Genomic DNA, 19,085 nt, shown 5'->3' on the forward strand with positions numbered 1-19,085 from the left:
TCTTATTTACTTAAGGCTTTGCAAGAGTTCTTCAGCATGTTGTTGCATTAATTCATGCTTGGTGACAGTATTGCTTCCCATGATTATGTTCCATTCTAAAATATATGTTTTTTGTATATAAAAGTACAAAACATATTTGAATCTGTATTTTGCTTTGTGATTCATTCCATTGATCTTATATTTAGAAAGTTCTTCTTCTAAAACCAGTTAACTATTTTCTTATAACTTTGTTTTCTACCTTACATATAAACTTTTCAATTTATTTGGAATTTACTTTGGAAGGTCATGTAAGCAGAGGTTCTTAGTTCAATGATTTCTATATACGTAGCCAATTTCCTCCAAGTGTTTTTCAGGTCCACCTCACTGTTCCACAGTATTTTCTCCACCACATTTCTGTCTCCAAAAACAAACTGAGTCTGTTTCTCGACTACTCTATTTCATTGATCTATTTATCAATTCTCATATCAGGACTACATTGATTTAATGATTGCAGTTTGATAACCAGATGATTTATTTTTATTTCAACAAAGGAAAACTACCACAACTTCCTCCACCCCCCCTGACATCTACCTACTTTCCCCACCCATCATCTCTACCTACCTGTACCCATAGCCTTTCTGCACCCACCACCCACTCCAGCCTCCATCTTACCCTTCTATCTGCCTCCACCACTCATTACCAGCTCCACCATCTCTACAAAACCCCCCGTTGCTCTTGTACATTTTTTTCAATTTTCATGTAGTTATTCTTCCAGATGCACATTAGAAGCATTTTGTCAAGTGTCCCCAAATTCCACTGTAATAAAAGCATATAACTGATCTGGGAAAAATGACCATTCCATGTTATCTGCCTTTTCTACCCAAGACTAGATGTGTTTTTCATTTTTGTTGTTGCTGTTTATTAGCTTTGTCTTCAGTAAAAATATGTCACATTCTACATAGGTTCTTATCCATTTCTTAATATTCTGAAGTATTTTAGGTACTTTTCCTATTTTTGCTATGTAATTTATATTTTTGTGGTTTCATGAGTAGGATTATCTTCCTTTCCACTTTTTGGTTGGTAAATACTGCCATTTTGGCTAGTCATTGACTTTTAAAGGTATATGTTTTTGTCAGTTTTTTTTTTTTTTTTCTTTTTCTCTATGACCACAACACTCAATAAGAACAACTTAGAGAAGGAAAAGTTAATTTGGGACTCATTGTTTCAGAGGTCTCAGTCCATAGCTAGACAGCTCCATTGCTCTGGGCCCAAGGTGAAGCAGCACATCAAGAGGGATTGGCGCAGAGGAAAGTTGCTTAGGTCCTAACTGATTAGGTTACAGATCTCACAATCCAATCATTTCACTTTGGAATATTCCTGCATTAACAGGTGATTTGGGAGATTACCTCATATCTAAACCATGATAATGTATTTTACAATTAGTCACCTTACTGAAATCTCTTATTAGTTACTTTAGTTTTAGTTCATTCAATTGTGTACTTACTGCTTTTTTGAAAAAAATCAAGGCACACTTTCTGATTATTGGTTACTTGTGTGAAAAATTTTACTTAAGCATATGGATTAAATGATAGTTTATCATTTTTTAAAAATTCACAGTTTTACAAGAATAGAGGACATGAAATTGAAGTCACTAGAAATCCAAAACATAAGATATGTTCACATGTTGAACTATGTGAATTTCCTCTGGGCACAGTCTTGCTATACAAAACTACCAAAAGGACTCTCAATCAGGGAAACCAAGTTATTTCTCCCTTGTATAAAACATAAAACATATTAAACAATAAAACAAATAAGACTCTTGACAGAAATATGCCAGAAACTGTTCTCATATAAAGAGTAATTTCTCTCATACTTTAACCTCAAAGACAACAGTCAGGATGATTTTTAAAACAGAACCGAGTTCATTCAAATATATTCAGAGCGAAATTGTATGCTTGCCTACATATGAGCAGATTCCTTTTCCCGAGATAGGTTTCTTATTTTGAAGGATCACTGTAATAATAATTACTGATTATTGATTTATCAAAATAGTATTTGTGTTTCTAATAAGTGTAGGGGTCCATGTTACTGGAAAAGATTGGAGAGCTATAGTGATGGTTATGGATAGGAATTAAAGAGAACTTGGAATACAACAGAAGCACAATAATTACTTGTATTATTTGTTATTATATATGATTATTATTTATTATTCTTAATTTCCAAAAAGGTCAAAGTGTAATTCGCCATTGTTTTCTCAGGGCCCACGATGACAAATATATATTTGCAGAATGTTTGTTGACTGACATATTTTTGCAAAAACCTCAGTTGCCAGAAAATATTGTAACTTGATTCTTAACTGTTAACCTAAAATTGATTTTTAGAAAGTATGCTTGTTAAAGTCAAAAATACTCCCCTTTTGAAGTCAGAATGAGGTTCTAATTTACTCTTTTAATACTAGTTAAAACACTTCAAAAAGTATAAATTGGCACAGGAGAAAGACAGATTATTCACTCTTTCATTCACCATTCACATAGATGGAGCATCCTCTGCATGTAAGACACAAAATGAATAGCCATCCCAGAGTTTAGAGACATTAAATAGTTAAATAAATAAATAGGAAATGACAATAGGAGCTATGTGCTATTGAAGAGAAGAGATGATGAGAGATTTCGGTTGGTAAGGAAAACTGATCAAGGAAGTCCAAAAGATCAGTATGGGTTGGACTGGCAAAATATAGGAAGTAGGACTTTGTATGTTCAAGAAACAGCAGGTCACTGTAATAGCAGCAAGAGGAAAAGATGTCCAGGACAAGTCTGGCCAAGTTCCTGGGACTCTCAGAGTCTTTATAAATTGTCTCAGGTGTAAGGGTGGCATTTTATGAGGAGAACTGAAATGATCCTACATTGGCAGGGTGAACCAGGAACCAGGGGTCTGGTTTGGAAGTTATGTTAGTGACCCAGGTGAGCTGTGATCACTTGAAGTTCAACAGTAGGGGGAGGGGACAGTGGAAAGATGAACCTAGGGAGATGTATTTAGAGATACAGGTAGAAGGTAGACTTTCTAAGACTGTGATGGTTTGAGGTATAGAGGGTAAAGGTAATGGAAGGGTCAGAGATGATCCTTGAGTTTCTAGCAAGAGTAACTTCATAGACAGTGGTACCATTTACCAAGATACAAGAGACTAGAAAGTTGTTAGGCTATCTTTACTGCTGTGGTTTCTGTTTTTTGTTTTGCATTGTTTTGCAGGGTAGCAAAAAGGGTGGAAGGCAACATCAACAAATCAGTTTGCAACAGGGTACATTTGGAATAACTGAGAAAACCCAAGTCCTGTATTGCCTTGGTTTCAGGAGAAGGGACATACTGCTGATATATGAATGAAGTACCTATGAACCCTGCTCTTTACTAACATAGCTGGGAATATAAAACTTCAAATATATTAGTTGGATTAAATAACATTTAAAGTCTTTTCTGACCCCATGATATTCAACCTCTACTTTGGTCTTATGCTGAAATATTAATGCTGTCATTATTACTATGGATGTTTGAAATACTGGACCAAATAGTGCCTTTCCAAAATTCAAGGTCACCCAGAACCTATAAATGTGACCTTATTTGGGAGTCAGACCTTTCCAGATATAATCAACTTAAAATGAGGTCATATTGAATTAGGGTGGGTCTAAGTTCAATATGAATGGTGTCCTTATATGAAGGGGGGAATTGGGCACAGGGACATGGAGAGAAGATGCCATGTGAAGTTGGAGGCAGAGATTGGATTACACTGTCATGACCAAGGAACACCTCAAGCTACCAGAGTCTGAAAGTGGCAAGGGAAGATCCTCTCCTAGCCGTCTCAGATGGAATATGGCCCTGCCAACACCTTGATTTGGGACTTTTAGCCTTCAGAATTGTAAGAGATAAATTTCTGTTATTTAAGTCACCCAGTTTTGGGTAATTTGTTATAGCAATCCTGGGAAACAACAACAGTTGGGTGGATCTAAATAAATCCACATTTGAACCTCACTTGTATAATAAGAGGCATAAAGCATGGGTTCAATAAACACGCACTCCTTACTCCTAATGAGCACTGGCATTTTCTTGGTGGTTTATAAGAATAATCCCCACAGTGACACATGCAGGAAGGTCCTATTATTCCTAAGCCTGTTTCATGGATGAAGAAACTGAGGCTTGGGAACTTTAAATAGCTTGCCTGAGATGGCAAAGCTAAACATGGAACTTCTAACTCAGTTTTATGCCATCACATAGATGACCCCACACATCCAAAACACCTGCATCTCCTAACTGCAGCATTTCAGCAAATTCTGAGTGAAGAAGAGGCACTGCTAAACTGGATTTTCAATGTCTGCAATTAAAACTCACATTAATGAAATGACAAGTTGCAGAGATGTGAATCTTTACCCATTCACAGAGGAACCCCAAATTTTTATTATTAGGTCAATGCTATCAATGAACCTGTCATCAACTTCTGTTGCTTCCATGAGCAGTGCTTCTGCTTTGCATACATGTATTTCAAGTCAAGGTATCATCATCAGACTGGACATTTATGGCTTTAATTTATTTAAATGCATTTTCCTCATGCAGTTCCCATTTCATTTTGATGATACTGACTCATTCTTGCCACCTAACAAGACTATAAAAATAAATAGTGTAAGTGCCGAGGAAAGTATCTCTAAACTTCATATTCACAGGCAGATGCCCACCCTTCATATTATAAAGCAAAAATAAAGGCATGTTCTAAATTTACCTTTCCTCCATAACTCAGTTGTGCTGCTGAATATAACAGATATACAAAAGTAAGGTGGTGTTATAGAATGCAAAAAATTCATAGAATTCTAGTGTAGGAGGGACTTCTACAGAGAGTATCTTGTCCATATGGATTCAGGTAAATACTGTCTGCACACCACCAAATCCAAGAAATAAGGATGTTTTAAGACGTTCTGCGAGTTACCTAAGACCCTCTGGCAGTTTCTTAGTAGAACCCTGTGGAACGCCCAGGTCTCCCCATTTCCACAAAAGTATATTCAGTCTTCCAAGCTGTCATCAACTATGAACAATGACACTTTCCTCTGGTTTTATGCTAACTTCTCTTTTTCTTTATTACTTTGACCTTAAAAAGACCACCAAAAATAGTGCAAGGCTTCAAATTCCCTTAATTGGGATCTAATGTTGGCAATTAACTTACATCCCGTGTTTAAAACATCAGGGAACACCCCCTCTCCCCACCACCACACACACACACGGTTTCAAGGATAATCACACTTCTTCAAACTGGGCACTGATGATCCCCAGACTTTTCAAGTTTACCCTCCAGGAGGTTGATATGGCACACAATTTTGACAAGAGTGGGTGCCGAGATCCTTTTCCACACTCTGCCCACAAAGGTGCCCACAAGCAGAAGTTCTTTTTCTCTATTACAAACCACCACGCGCACACAGACACGCCAAGGCAAATAACAAAGGAAAACACAGCCCCATAAAGGCTCAGCTATTGCATCTTGCAGTCCACACCTGCCAAAAGACGAAAACCATATAGAATTCTGCTCTGGCAACATATCCAACACTCCTCGAGAGAAGCAAGCACCGTGGCACACCACCCCCACGGCCCGGCGTGCGCGGCTATATACACAAAGAACTGGTGCTGGGCTTGCTAGCAGTTCGGGGTACCAGCGCGCTTCCAGGGCTGGTATCAGGGGTTCTCTCCCACGCCCTCCAGTCCAGCAGAAAGGAACTATCCTTTATTTGACCGGTAGAGAGCCCAGGCTGGATGGAAGCGCATGGGTTGGGGGTGGGCGGTCCCCGGATTCCTTCCCTCTCGACAGCGGGTCCCTAGCCTTTGGCATCTCCTAGGGGATGCAAAATTGTGCTGTCACAGAGGTCCCCTTCTCTTCCTCTTCGGGCAAAGCTAGATGCCCGGGGTACCAGCCGTGCGCATCCCTACAAACGTCTCTCCTGGCACCGATATCCACCCAGGCAGCCCTTCCAGGCGAGTCTGCCTACCTGGTGGTTGGCTGTCAGCGAAGCGGCAGTGGCTCATCCCCTTCTCCTCCACTGCTACATGGCTCCGAGCGCCATGTTCCTGGTCTCCCCGGGCGCACGCTGGGGAACTACTACGGCTGGGTAGGGGCAAGGGGGGCGGGGGCTAAAGGGAGGGGGTGGGGGGCAGAGCTTTCTACTCTCCACCCAAACCTCCCCCAGCTACTGAGCATGCCCAGCTGCCTGGCTTCGCCCCTAGAAGGACTGTCCATGAGCGCACGCAGCTGCTCCGGGTTTTCGTGGCAGCCGGCTGGAAGCAGGCTGTAGCAGCTGCGGGGGGTTGGTGGGGGTAGTGTGGCGGGAGTGTCTACACTCCGGAGCTGGAGAAAGCAGCCAATCCAATCACACTTTCCTTCTGACCTCCCCGCGGGGGCAGCTTCTGCACGCTCGGTCCCAACACACTCGAGATTTGCCAAAATTTTGTGCAGGACCATTGCAGGGCTGAGCTTTGCTGAAGGGGCAAGCAAAGGTGGGGAAGAGGGGAGGGGTTGAGAGGCACATTGGTTTGCCAGCCTCTTTACCAACACCTGGATCCGTGCTTCTCAAACTTTAATGAGCCTATGAATTAAAATCCGTATTCAATTGGTTGGGCCCTGAGCATCTGCAAATCAAACTTCTCAGGTGATGTTGATGTCCTGCTGCTGGTCCTCCTATTGCTCAGAGGAAACCCCCTCCGTGACTTCGGAGTGATCACATCCTTCAGTCAGCCGGCCCAGCAATGATCTCTGGTGTACAGAGACCCCTCCTGCCTGGCGTGGCAACTCAAGTGAAGGTGTCCCTGGGGTTGCTACCCCTTTTCTGGAAGGAAGTTCAGTAGGGTCAGACTGACTCCCTGCACAAACTGGTGAATTTCTGATTTAGAATGTCATTCCTAGGGGAAAAATGTGTTCCTGGACCGCTTCTGTGCTCCCGTGCTCACTTTGCTAGTTCACTAGCAAGTTCATTGTTAGGACCTGTTTTACTCAAGCCTGAACATGTGTACCTTGCAGGTACCCCTGCCTTTCTTGACCTGGGACAAAACCTCTCAGCACTCATCAAAGTGTTAATTTATTGCACATGTAATACCAAGGCTGTGCTCGCCCATGTGAGAAGACTGACAGATTTTGAACACAAGTAGGGTGTTTGGGGACCAAGAGATGACAGGCTTTTTTGTTGAATAATTTCAGGTTGAAACTTGCAATGATGTCTTGTGGTTCAACTATAAACCCCCAGTTGTCCACACCCTTCCCAAACCCTTGAAGGCTCCAGCAATGTCAAGAATCGTCACTGACCACACGGTGGTGAGAGGGAGAGAGAGAGAGAGAGAGAGAGAGAGAGAGAGAGAGAGAGAGAGAGAGAGAGAGAGAGAGAGAGATTCACAAACCAACCAGAAAGTTTCAACCTAGGAAATGGAGAAGTCACATGCTTGACCATCCTCAGTTATCCCAAGAGTACTCTTATAAACTAATGCATCTGGTATTTGATCCTATAATTGATCAGCAGAATACAAAATAAGAATGTTTATCTCTTTGTACTCTATTTTACTCAATAACTTTAGAAGTTTCCTGGTTAATAGTATAAATTTATCATTTCTCCCTTGTTTGTTTTCCATTCATTCATACTTCCATATCAAAATAGGAACTGTAGGATGAGTGAATGATTACTTTTCTTCTTCAATATTCCTAAGTATAAAGAAGAAATATGCCCTGATATATCATATGCTATCATTCTATTTAAAGGAAATGAGTGTCTAAACCCATCACTTTATTATCAAAACTGCTCACATAATGCTAACTCCCTACTCCCCAACCCCATTTCCACCCTTATGTTATTTGTATAAATATTTTCTATTTTTGACTTTTCATATGTGCACCCATACAGATGCAACAGCCAGAAAATCTTTTTGTTAAGATGTAGTTTTTGATTGGTTGGTATCAATTAAAGTTTTTACTTGAAATACTGAACTTTGATGGCTTAAAATAGAGTCCCTGTTGCTCTTAAAGATTGTGTTCATGCAGTTATTTCTACTGGTTAAAAATACAATGACTTGTTAGCTGCCTCAAATTCATTCCAGAGGTGTACAAGATAAAAATTATAGATGTATATAATAGCTTTTCTAATACTGCATTACATAAAATCATAAGATTTGTGTGTGTGTGTGTGTGTGTGTGTGCCTAGTATGTCATTTCTTGAGAGTTTAGCATGTAGAGTACAGATTAAGAACCAACACCTGTAGGTGGGAAATTGCAGAAGAAGGAGGGGGCAGAGGTAGAAGCCACACACAGGCAAACAGTTTTGACCAGCTCCCCAGGAAGCTCCAGAGCAAAGAAAACCCTTCAGAATTGCTCTGAATTGGTCTGAGATGGTCAGTCCTTTGTATCTCCAAATCAATCATTGAGCATGGACTGCTCTTGAAACAGGCATGAACTTGAGACAGGAAGTTGTCTGAAACTGTAGCAATCCCTAAAGGGGATGACAGCTGAAGGTATCCTGTCAACAGTAGTTCCTGTAGCTGAGGTAATAAGACTTTCTCTTAAGGGCAAAATATTACTTTATCTGCCACACTAATGCATTTACTGAATATAGAACTTTTGAATACGCAAAGTAATACTCCTACTGATTTATTGGAAGGATAAAAATCTTTATTTTTAAGTAAGTAACTGACTTTTTTTGAATCTGAAATTTTTTTAGAAAATAAGTTATAATTAGCAATAGAGAATATATTATTTATTAAGGTATCCAGTTATTTTTGTATATGATGTATTTAATTATGATTTATTAAGTTGACATGTATTCATTACCTTTTAAGACATGGTTTTCTCTACTGACCAAAAAAAAAAAAAATCTACTTTTGTAATATGTAATTTAAGGGGAAAATAACTGTTAGTACATAAGAGAATATTCTTCAATAAAATAAAGCACCTGACTAGCCAATATTTCATGAGAAACTAATTTCAACCAACCTTATTAATATCAAAAACTGTGAAAAGGGGAAGAAGACTTAGAGTGGTGGAGGCAGATATTTAAGACAACACACTGGAATCAAGGTCTGTACTGCCTCCACTTATTTTCTTAATCCTTCTCCATGCTATCTAACAACAGGTAGCAGGATTCCCTGAAAAATGAATTATGATCATGCTGGAACCAACATAGATTCCAGAGAGGAACAGGACCTTTGCTTAGATAATAGAGGTGAAGAAGGTAGAAATGAATGTTTCAGGAAACAAACAAAGCACAAAAAGAAAAGGTATCTGAAGAATTGCTCCCAGGAAACAGAAGAGAAGTTCTGATAAATATTTTCCCATAGTTTCCAAAAAAGTAAAGATAATATAACTTAAACAATGTATTTTAAAAAACAACACACACACACAAATTCAAAGAGATGAGACCCAAATGAATGAGAACTGTCAGAGTGAGGGAAGGTGGAATGGAAATCATTAGGTCATCAAAGGGAAAAAAGAATTGGAAACAAAAACTAAACATAACTGAAAACAGAGTGATAGATGGACAGGGACAGAGCTGCTAACCAATAAAATATAAAACCAATTATAGGAAAATTATATTGAAGTCAAAGGAGATCCAATACATGTACAACCTCTGCTTGTACCAGCTTGAAAGTTTGTTGGGCATACCTCTTCCTAACTTCATTTCAGCAGCATCACACTGGTAGCTTGAAATTATCCATTATAGAAGTTTTTATACCATGTGCATTGACAAAACCCATAAATGAGGGGGTTTTGTGTGTTTTCAGATAACTGGTCTTTACACATTTAACAGGATACTAGTTTTTACAACCTTTGTTGTTTTTTAAAAAAAGTAATAAAGTGGGAGGAAAAAATGAAATAAAAATAGAAGTATAGAAGTCTATTTTCTGAAATAAAGTATATTAACTCTGCAAAATAAAAATAATTGTCTCCTGGAAAAACATAATCAATACAGAACAGTTAATATCAAAATATATTGTGATAAAGTTATAGAGTATTAGAGACAAATAATGTTTACTACATCTAGGCAGAATGGACATATTCTTACACAGAAACATTTCTTACATGTAAGAAAAAGAAAATTAGGCTGTATTTAAATTTCTTCACAGCATCAAACAGTGGCCAAGAGAAAGAAATGTTGACTCAAGAATGCTTGCTTTGCCTGTTCTGTTATTTAGGTTTTCACATCAACAGTGAATTGTTTTCAAACATTCAGTAAGTCAGGATATATAGCAGATATAAATGCCACAAAATTCTACTTAATTATGAAATTCACACAACTGAGTTTTTTTTTAATATCTCATGAATGGTGAGGCCATGCTCAAATGTTACAATGATTATCATATTTATTTAAAAATAAATCTAAGACTTAAAAGTTGTGTTTTGGAGCACAGCATAAATATTATAAACTTCAACAATGTAAATATTATTGCACATATCCCTAAAAAGTCTAGGTAGAAAGAGGACAATTATGAAGGAGTTTAAATACAATAATTTCTTCATTTTTTTCAGCATGAGACCAATGGATATTCTTGAAGTTAAAACATATAGCTCCATCTCCTCCCAATACTTTTTCACAGTTTATTTTCTTATGTTTAAAGGAATGTATTATGAACATCTCTTTATGGGGGAAAAAACTTTTTTTTTGAAGTTTAGAAATTACTACTGACACATTTTAACTACTTTTTATTTAATTTTAATAAGATTAAACACAATTTAGTTTTAAAATAACACATGGTATCTTTCATATGTGGACAGCATATCTGTCAATTTATCCCTTGTTATAACCTTATATTTTATCTGTCTCAATAGGAGGATTTATGGAATATTATAACCAAGGTACATTTCAATGGAACAATATTTGATTGATTGTTTATTTTTTATTGTTTAGAATTGTTAGAAAATTTTAATAATGAATGTATTCTAAAACATTATTTTAAAAATATCTCAAAATATTTTTTCTTACACACTAAAATATTATAAAATATAAAATGGAATGAAATGGGTAATTTAAATAAGTCTAGATTAACATGATTCATCGAAACTAAAATAAAAAGTCACGAATCACCAATATTGTGAATTAAATAGGGGAAATAATTGCAGATCCTGAAGTCATCAAAATAATATAATTAAATACCTGGCAGAATGTTGTGCCCATAAATTCAACAACTTATATGAAATAGACAATTTTTTAAAGCCATGCATTGCCAAACACTCAACCAAGAAACACATAATCTGAATAGTCCTAAAATTATTGATAAAAGTCAAATTCATAATTAAAACATTTTCCAAAAGGATATTTCTAGGCCCACATGATTTCACTGGAGAAATCTATTAATTATTAGAAGAAAGATTAATGCCATTTTTACATAATCTTATCCAAAAAATACAAGATGAGAGAGGACTTCCCAATTCATTTTATGAGACCAGCATTAGCTTGATACCAAAACCATAAAAAAAATCTCAGTAGATTAAAAAAAATCCTGCAAACAATATGTCTTATGAACTTAGATGAAAAAATACTTATAAAAGAAAATATTTCCAAACTGAATCATACAACAAATGAGAAGAATTATGTTATTATCAAGTGGGTTTGCCACAGACATACAGGGCTGGTTTAATATTTAAAAGTAAATTAATGTAATTCACTATACTAACAAAATCAAATAGAAAAATATTAATCAATGCAAAAAATTTTTTTGACAAAATTCAACAAATGTTCATGAATAAAAACCTCTCAGAAAATTAGGAATAAAGGGAAATTGCCTCAGGTTTATAAAAATCATCTATAACATCCCCCCCATAACATCCAACCAATGGCAAAAGATTAAATGCTTTCCTGCTAAGACATGTAACAGAAAATAATAAATATTCTCACCAACTTTGACAGTACTGGAAATTTTAACCACTGAAATGGGGTGCAAAAAATAAAAGACACCATATTGGAAAGGAATAAATAAAATTGCCATTTGCAGAAAACATAATTATGTACAGAAAAACAATGCCAAGTAATGTACAGAAAATCTACTAGAACTAATAAGTGAGTTCACAAGGTTGAGGGATACAAGCTTGACCCAAAAAATTAATTGCATTTCTGTACACTATGAACATGCAGAAAGTGAAATTTAAAACGCGATTCCATTATATTTACTCCAAAGAAATGAAATACTTAGGTATAAATTTTAGCAAATATATACAGTATCTGTATCCTGAAAATTGTGGAATATAAATGAAACCAATCAAAGAAGACCTAAATAAATAGATATATTTTGCTAAGGTTTAGAAGGCTCAGCAAAAATATCTAAATTGACCTATATGTTTAATGAAATTCCTAGAACTATTCACATATGTAGACATAGGCAAGTTTGTTCTAAAATGTATATGCAAAGGCATGGGCTCTAAAATAGGTAAGCAATTTGACAAAAGAATAAAGTGGGAGAAATTACTCTACCCAATAATAAGATTTATTCTACAGCCACAGTAATTGACAGCATAACGTTGGCAGGGGGAGAGACACATAGATCACTAGAACAGAATAGAGAACACTGAAATAGACCTGTTCATTTTTGAACCTGTGATAGTTGACAAAGGGGAAAAGGCAATACAATGGAGGAGAAAGAACAGCTTTTCAAGAAAGGGTGCTGTAATAATTGGACACACACAGGCAGAAGATACAAAAGGAACCTACTAATAGCAAACATCCTACTCAATGGTGAAATACAGAAAGTTTTTCCTCTAAGATTAGGACCAAGACAACAATGCCAACTTTTACCACTCCTATTCTTCATAATATTGGAAATCCTAGATGTAGTATTAAATTGGGGGAGATAGCATTCAAATTGGAAAGGAAGAACTAAAATTAACTGTTTGCAAACAACATGATACTGTATGTAGAAAAATCTAAAGGGTACACACATACACACATTCATTCACTGAGTAGAATTAATCAAATTCCGCAAAGTTGGAGGATACAAAACACAAAAATCAGGTGCATTATTATACAGTGTCAAGGAACAATCTGAACATGAAATTAAGAAAACAATTTACAATAAAATTAAAAAGGATAAAATACTTAGGAATTAATTTTCTTGAGGAGGTGAAAGACTTGTACACTGAAAACTATAAAACATTACTGAAGAAATTAATGACAAATAAATGGAAAGACATTCCATGTTCAAGGACTGAAGACTTAACATTGTTTCAGATATATCAGTACTACCCAAAGTAATCTATAAATTCAAAATAATTCCTACCAAAATTCCAACATTGTTTTTGCAACAACTGAAAAATCACTCCTCAAATTCATATGGAATCACAAAGAACCCTGAACAGCCAAAAACAATATAGAAAAATAAGAACAAAGTAGGAAAACTCACACTTCCTAATATCAAAACTCTCTGCAAAGCTACAGTAGTACACAAATACCTAGACCAATGGAATGGACCAAAATTCAGAAATAAATTCTTGTATATAGGCTCAAATGATTTTTAACACAGGTACCAACACTATTCAATGGGGAAAAAATAGTCTTCTCAACAAATGGAACTGGTAAAAGTGAATATCCACATGTTAAAGAATGAAGTTGGACCTTTACCTTAGAACATATATGAGAATTAACTAAAAATTAATCAAAGACCTAAATATGAGAGCAAAAATCATAAAGTGTATTAAAGAAAACACAAGATAAAAGTTTCATAGCATTGGATTTGGCAATGATTTCTTGACTATGACACCAGAAAAAGAAAAATGAGACAGACAAAAGAAAAATGGGATATATTTGACTATATCAAAATTAAAAACTTTTAATCAGAGGACACAATCTTCAGGGCAAAGGCAGTCCATAAAATGAGACAATATTTGCAAGTCACATCTACTAAGGGATTCTTATCCAGAATACATAAAGAACTCCTAAAACTCAAAAACAACAGTAAATAACCCATTTTTTTAAAAATGGGGAAAGAACTAAAAGAGACTTTACTCCAAAGAAGATATATAGATGACCATAAGCACTTAAAAAGAAAAATATCGATAAATTAAATCTCATAAAAATTAAAAGCATTTTCTTTGAAAAAGTTATGATTTGGATGTGAGGTGTCCATCAAAAGGTAACATGTGAGACAATGCAAGAAGGTTCAGAGGACAAATGACTAGGTTGTTAGAGTCTTAACCCAATCAGTGAATTAATCCCTGATAGGATTAATTGAAGTGGTAGGGTGTGGCTGAAGGAGGTGGGAATTGGGGCATGTTTATGGGGTATATATTTTGTGGCTGCAGAGTGGAGTCTCTCTCTCTCTCTCTCTCTCTCTCTCTCTGCTTTTGATGTGAGCTGCTTCCCTCTGCCATGCTCTTCCGCCATGATGTTCTGCTTTACCTCAAGCCCTGAGGAATGAAATTGGCCTTCTATGAACTAAGACCTCTGAAACTGTGAGCCCTCGAATTAACTTTTCTTTCTCTAAAATTGCTCTGGTCAGATCTTTTAGTCACAGCAGTGTAAAAACTCACTAAAATAAAGCCCATGTGAAAAGGATGAGTAGACAAGCTACAAACTGAAAGAAAATTTTACAAACCACGTATCTGACCTACAACATATATAAAGAACTCTCAAAATTCAATAGTAAAAAATAAAAATCCAAATAAAAAGTGGTCAAGAGATAAGAATAGCCACTGCTTTGAAGAGGATATACAGATGGCAAATGGGCACAGAACGAGTTGTTCAATAGGAAAATTCAGACTAAAACCACAGTGAAATGTCCCTAAGTAATCATTAGACTGACTAAAATAAAAATTAGTGCCAACAGCAATTCTGATGAGGATACAGGAAAACTGGATAAACTCATATTTTGCTGATGGGAATGTGAAATGTTACAGTCACTCTGGAAAATAACTTGGTAGCTTCTTATAAAAGTCAATGTGCAACCAGGCATGGTAGGTACATGCCTGTAATTCCAGCTACTTGCGAGGCTAAAGCAGAAGGATAGCAAGTTCAAGTTCAACCTGGACAACTTAGCAAAATTCTGCCTTAAAATTAAAAACAAAAAGGGCTGGGGATGTAGCACAGTGGTAGAGTGCCAATGGGTTCAAACCCCAGTACCACAAAAAAAAAAAAAATGCAAAACTAAATATGCAATTAACAAATCTAATCATTGCATTCTTGAAATTCAGTCATTGTTATGAACTGAATTCTCACATCCCCCTAAAATTCATATGCTGAAATCCTGCCTCCTAATATGATAGTATTATGAAATGGGGTCTTCGGAAGGTAATTAAGGTTAGATGAAGTCATGACAGCGGAACTCTTGTAAATGGGATTAGTGTCTTTATACAAATCTTGAATACAGCCTGTTTTTCCTGTCCATTATGGAGGTCATCTTCTTAAGATGACTGTGTCTGAACCAGGAAGGGGACCCTCACAGGTTCAGAATCAGCTGGTGCTTTGCCCCCATACTTCCCAGACTCCAGAACAATGAGAAATGTTTTAATCTTCCCAGTTTATGGCATTTTGATACAGCAGTCTGAATGGACCGAGGCAGAAATTTATCCTAAAGCAATGAAAACACATATCACATAGAAATATGTACAAGAAAAGTCATAATAGCCCAAATCTTTATTTGTTATAGCCCAAATCTGAAGACGGCTGAGATTTCCTTCAATAGGTGAATGGTTAAGCAAACTGTAGTACAAAGTTACCAAGGAAAGCCATTCAACAATAAAAATTATTGATACATGCAACAACTTGGATGAACCTACAGGGAACTGTGCATAGTAGAAAAAAATCCTAAAAGGTTACATGCTGTATATAACCACTTATATAACATTTTTCAAAAAAAAATTTAGAAATGCAGAACAGATTTGTGGTTGCCAGGATTTAAGCAATGAGTGTGAGGTGCAGGAGGGAGGTGGGTGTGGTTTAAAAAGGATGGCAAAAGGGATTTGTGAGGTGATGGGATTATTCGTGTCTTGACTATGGTGGTGAATGCATGAACCCACACATCTGATTCAGTTGCACAGAAATAAGTACATACACACAAATGCACATACACAAACATATAGAAATAAGTACAAGTAAACTTGGAGGTATCTAAATAACATCAATGAATTGTGTCAATGTCAATATCTTTGTTGTGATAAGGTACAGCAGTTTTGAAAGATGGGAGAACTGGATAAGAGATAGACCGCTTTCTCTAATGTTTCTTAAAACTATACATGAATCTATAATTATTTTAATAAACATTTCAAAAAAGATTAATCCTATATTCTACTATCTTATCAGCATTCACTGGGCAGGGTCTGTATCTGTGCTGTCCAACTGAACTTTTTGTAATAATGGAAATGTTCTGTATATGCATTGTCCAATAAAGTAGCCACTAGCCATATGTAGCTGCTAAGCACTTGGAATGTGGCTAGTGTGACTAAGAAGTTTAATTTAAATTTTGTTTATGAATAAATAGAGACTTGTTAGTTAATGGACCCCATGTTGGGCAGCACAAATTGGTATGTCAATCAGTAAGGAAGGCTTTGGTGACCCCCCAAATGAACTTTTGTCTTCCAGAAACTCAAAGTCTTTTTGAAGACAGCTAATAAAAAATATCAGTAGTATAAATCACATGTGAGAGTAGGATTATTGATAAGTACTTTGAAAGCAAAGATGAAGACATCTTACCTACCTGGGGTTAGAGAGGTCATGAGGAAATGTTTACATAATATAATACACCTGGGCTAGGTCAGGTGATTTAAAGCATGATTTTGGAGAGATACCTGTCCCAGGTATAGGTAACGGGAATTATAAAGGCACACTGACAGAGCATTTCAGGAAAGGCAAGTGTTTGGGAAACTAGAGCAGAGTCGATGAGCACGGAGGTCAATGGGACAGGATTGGGCTGGATGGTGAAGGGTCTCAGATGCCATGCCATGGTACTTGAATTTCGTCATGAAGAGCATAAATATGCACCAGGGCAATATGAGGGTAAGATAAGTAATTTTACCTATTTCAAATTTACCTATGTAAAATATCATTCTCTCCAAAATGAATTGGAATACAGCAAGAGTCAAGGTAGGGAGCTATGGGTGTAGCCTCTGACAAGAATAATCAAAGGCAAGCATGGCAGTGGAAGAAAGATCAGGACGAAGGAACTCAATTCAAGAAGCATGAAATGGATGTAGCTGATAGGGGTAACAAGTAATCGAGGTCACAAGCTTTTGACTAGGATAATTTCATGAATGATGTTGTTATTGGCAGAGATATTTAATAAGAGAGAATGGGTTTGGAGTAAAAGTTTTAAAACTTGATTTTTTTGTTAATGTGTTGAAATCCAGGGGCCTCAGAAAACTCCAAATCTTGGACATGTCAAGGAAGTGGTGAGAATAAATCTGGCACAAGGCAGGGAGATGTGGAAGACATACAAGTTTGAGTACTATCTGAAACCACAAATAGAATTAAGATTACTCATGAAAACGATATGGAGTGGGGACAGCTAAAGAACGTAACTCAGGCAAATGCCAATGTAAGGAGTAAGGGGAGGAAGTGACCATAAAAACATTGAAAAAGTGCCCAAGGAGGTGACATGAGTAGAATGGGTGCAGTCCTAGAAAAGAAAAACAGGGCAGCAGCCTTCACCAGGAGGAAGGAAGCTACATTGGCATATATTCATAGAGGTCTGTTTTTGTTCTGGCTTGAAGAAAACTAAAATTAAAACATTTTGGTATCAGTGTGTATAAGAGCTAATTGACAGAACAGAAAGAAGAATCCAGACATAGATTCAAGTACATATGGGAACTTCATTTGTAAAAATTGTGGCATTATAAATCAATGAAGAGATGATGTATTTCTATGTGTTAAATAGTATAGCTAAAGTTCTACAGTATTGAGCTGTAAGTGCCAGTGGCCTAAAGCAACAGTAAATTACTTTATCCAATTTAGTTAACTCTATCCTCTGAAAGGGAAACCCCTGTACCTTTAAGGCCATGGGACTTCTCTGGGCGTCTGTGAAATCTGTATGAAATCCCCTTGAAGATTTAGGTCAAACTTACTCCAGAGCAAGGTTAAGGATTCTGAATGAGATTGCCATATTTGGAAAATTAAAACATTCCCTGCTTCTATATTATAGGTCATAAAGTATGAAATGTTCCAGCCACACAATTTAAGTCTTTCACTTTGTGTAAGTTGCTAATATACACATGCCTATAATTGCTTCTATCCTACAGAAATCCCTGTATGCTGATGAATATCAGTAGTGGTCTTTTTTTTTTTTGTAAGATTAAAAACATCACCATCAACATCACCTTTTGAAGACTTTCCCCTAATGCATTTCTGAAGCATAGTTTCCTTTTGAGCTTGAAAGATTGAAGATTAAGTACAACCTCATCCACCAGTGTGTTTCTATAGTGTCTTAGTCATTGTCCCTGGGCCATACCCAGGTGATGAAAGATTATGACTCACTTGTCATTTAGTAAAGCTGTCAACATGGACTGCAGCATGGATTCTTTTGAAGGGCCTATAGGGCAACTCTCTTTGCTCTGCACAGACCTGGTGATTTACAGAGGATAAGAGAGTTTATCAGAGGTTTGAAGAAGCCATCACATGCTCATACCAAAAAAGCAGGTTCTCTGCCCATTTACCCACCCTATCCTCATTTTAACTTGCTTTTTCTTTTAAGGCACATCATCAGTGATGCCACCTAAAGCCTCAGTTGCCTCTTGGAAGGGAATTTAATAGGCTTCCCTTTTTCTGGAAAACCCAACTCAGTCTTATGAGAATCCAGCAGGGATTTATTCAGAGAAAACAGATGAGAGAGTGCTGCAGTTTCTGCTCTGTATCTGGTATTGTGAGTTAAAGCAAAAGCTATTGCCAGGATGAAAAGCTGGCACCATGTGACCATCTATGCCTGATAGAATATAGTGGGAAACCTATTATTACCTTGATAGGACAAACCTTGTTTTTGTAACAAGGGCAACTAATAAAATATTGGAAAAATTTCTAAGAATAGAGAGGACATTCATTTTTTTTAAGAACAACATGATCTATACCATAGTAAAATTTAAATATGTGAGAGACAGAAAGCTACAATGAAGGAATGGGCAAGTTTTAAGTCTGAGT

General features: G+C 36.7%; 1 protein-coding gene across 3 annotated transcripts in view; it reads right to left on the reverse strand.

Annotated features, from left to right (window-relative positions):
• Pak5 (p21 (RAC1) activated kinase 5) overlaps nt 1-19,085 on the reverse strand; it is a 414,668-nt gene that overhangs the window by 286,390 nt on the left and 109,193 nt on the right. For 2 of the 3 annotated variants that reach the window (XM_047541865.1, XM_047541867.1), the window contains exon 1: nt 5,994-6,238. The exons of the other annotated variant lie outside the window; for it this stretch is intronic. The gene's annotated coding sequence lies outside the window, so the exon portion shown is untranslated. Of the gene's footprint in view, nt 1-5,993; nt 6,239-19,085 lie in introns of those variants that run through there. 3 annotated transcript variants of the gene reach the window in all.

This window comes from Sciurus carolinensis, chromosome 2 (assembly GCF_902686445.1).
Source record: "Sciurus carolinensis chromosome 2, mSciCar1.2, whole genome shotgun sequence".
NCBI classification, from domain to species: Eukaryota; Metazoa; Chordata; class Mammalia; order Rodentia; family Sciuridae; genus Sciurus; species Sciurus carolinensis.